Below are 2,807 nucleotides of genomic sequence, written 5' to 3'. Positions count from 1 at the left end.
GTTCACATTTATTTGTAGGTTAAATGATTTATTTTAAAATATTATCCAAAGAGCTGCTTTCAAGCACTTTTCCTCTTTTCTGCGGGGTTTTTTACCACCTGTGTAAAAATCTGTCTTCGGTACATCAGCGCCCCCTGGTGACAGAATTACGTCATTACATCACGCTCATTAAAAATAAGTTGTCATTTATTTTTAAACATTTTGCGCCACCTGTTGGTCATACACCTTATGTTGCTTTAAAATATCATCATGTCTAAGGGGAAATTACAGTAAAGGAAGACTTTTTTAAGTGAAGAGCAACATAAAATGAGCTTTTATACTATTCAGAGTTCAATGAGCATTATGTTTCCTAAAAATAAAAGTGTTTACACTACTGAAAGCAGTTACAAGCATCTGCAAAACCTGGAGTTATTTTATTAGTAGTAGTAGTAGTAGTAGTAGTATAGTAGTAGGAATAACAGAAGTAGGTAGCTTTTTATGTCCTTGTGTCCACCATGTAACTCAAAATCACTTACAAATAAGCTTTTTGTTCCTTTTTTGTAGTGCTTGTTCCTCACTGCAGCTCCTCCTCTTGACTCAGTCAAATAACACAAAAGCAACACTTTTAAAAAGCACTAAGATGATGTGTCGTGGCTCTGCCAGCAGGCTGAGGTGTGGCTGTGGGAAGCCGGCTGCTTGGCTTCTGCCTCAGTTTGTTGGAGTCACATTTTGTCACCCCGTCGGCGCCAAGGCTCACACCGTGAAGTGTGGCCAAAGCTCACAGGAGGAGGAGGGGGGCAGCATTCACACCCTCCTAATTAATTTAGATCAAGCAGCAGTTTGTAATGTTAAAAAAGGAAGAATTATTGAAATATTTTGATATTACGATTCATCTGCACAGTTTGGTGATTCCGTCTCACTTTACAGACAGACGTGGCCGCAAACATAAAGATAATTTGAGTTCAGCAGTTAAAAAATTTAATTTCACACAAACAAGTGACGCTCTGGCTTTGACACTAAAACGTGCAGTTCAGAGAAGTTCACTTTAGCACAACTCRGCTCAACATTTGAGTGATAATTCGGCTTTTAGACAAACTCAGTTTTTTGGAATCTGGTAACTTGTCTGGAGCTCAGGAGGCCGTAAAGCGGCCCCGTGTTTCCCACAAGGCGGTGCGTGAAAGTCGCACTCAAAAGTTCCCCCACACAAAAGCAGGAACCGCTTTGACRCCAGTGTTCAAGAGCTGAACACGAGTTTTAGCAAATGTGCCACGCAGTCGTTGTTCTGGTGTAATATTACCACAAAAGCAAACACTTCGTACAGCRTTAAGCGTGATTTATTTTTACCTGCACAGCGCCGCAAATTAAAAGTTTGCGCAACCAGAAGTGTGTAAACACACCACTGAATGTGAGCAATTTCATTTTACGTCAATTTATTATGCAGTAAAACATTTTCATCAATAACAGCCAGGATCTCTGTTATTGGTCAACAGGAATGTGTTTCACTGCTGTAAAACTCTCCGATAAAACCTTTTATTTTGATAGGACTTTGTCGTTTAACCCTGTTTATAGCTGTAAACGTTAAAAACCAGGGGTTCTGATGCTCTTGTACCACTGKTTTTCCTCCACCTTTTCACATTTTTTAGTTATTCCATTTAAAAGGTTTTATGTTGGTCTGCATTCGCTCAGTCTGGGCTGMGGTCTTGTAATCCTGAGGCTGCAGGTTTGACCCYGTCRGGATGGTGTCAAATGCCAGAATCTGGTTGCTCACTGTAGTGAAACCTGAAGAAGGGAGCAAGCCAAAAGAACAACAAACTCATTTAAAATAGTTGTTTTTGAAGAAAAACCRGCTCATGAGCAGACGTCAGCAGCCTTTGCACCCTCCACCTCAGCCACATCTGTCCCTTTTTGTGGGAAGAACTCTTCAACATTATAGAAAATGAGGACAGAAAGCAAACTCTCCATTAAAATGATCCATAAATTGTTTATTTTACAACACTGGGTTAAAGAGGGAATACGCAAAATCCACTTATTTAGCCGTTAAATGCATTTAGTTGTGGAGTTTCTAAGAGTGCAAAAAAAAGTATTTAGTTTCTCCCGGTGCTTTGCAGACATCTTTATATTCTGTTTGGGTCATGTTATGTTTCAACCCGTTCAGTTTTTTCTGTTTTATATGATGTTCTCTGAACTATTACCTCAMATTATTTCTGGACTTACCAACTACAATTAGGTCGCCTTCATTCTCCTCTTGCTTTGAAAAGCGTTGGAAGAGGGGGGCTTGTGGAGTTACAATAAGGTGGAATCCAAACCAAAGCAGTTCCACTTGTAGAGCCCAAATGAAGGATTTAAATGAGAAACTGGGGGATTTTAAAGCATTAAACTGGCTTATTGAGAGTTATTTTACAAGCATTTCAGAAAAAAATAGCACCGCTTTGCTGTTTCTTCAGATAAACACTTAAGAGCGCAGACTCCATAATGTGTCTTTTCACTTTTATGACACAGAAAATGGAGGGAAAATAAGTCAAAGTAAATAAATGTGAGTGATGAAGCTTAATTTCATACATTTTATTGAAAAAAAGAAAAAGAAAAATGCAATTTTCCTCAAGAATAACTTAAAAGTGTGACTGCTGTTAGCAAAAGAAGCTTTTTTGTAAATCAAAAAGAAAAAACTCGTATAGGTCTTCTGGACGGGTTCTTCTCTAATGAAACGTTTCCCAAGAGACTTCTTCAGTCTGAGAGTTTCAGAATGTCCCAACACAGACGAGCTACATCTAACGGCCAGAACTCTGCAGTTTTCACTCATTTACAGGCCAGCGGTCACTCTTTCAGAG

This window comes from Austrofundulus limnaeus, unplaced genomic scaffold (assembly GCF_001266775.1).
Source record: "Austrofundulus limnaeus strain Quisiro unplaced genomic scaffold, Austrofundulus_limnaeus-1.0 Scaffold414, whole genome shotgun sequence".
In the NCBI taxonomy this organism is placed as follows: domain Eukaryota; kingdom Metazoa; phylum Chordata; class Actinopteri; order Cyprinodontiformes; family Rivulidae; genus Austrofundulus; species Austrofundulus limnaeus.
This window is presented reverse-complemented; position numbering follows the sequence as displayed.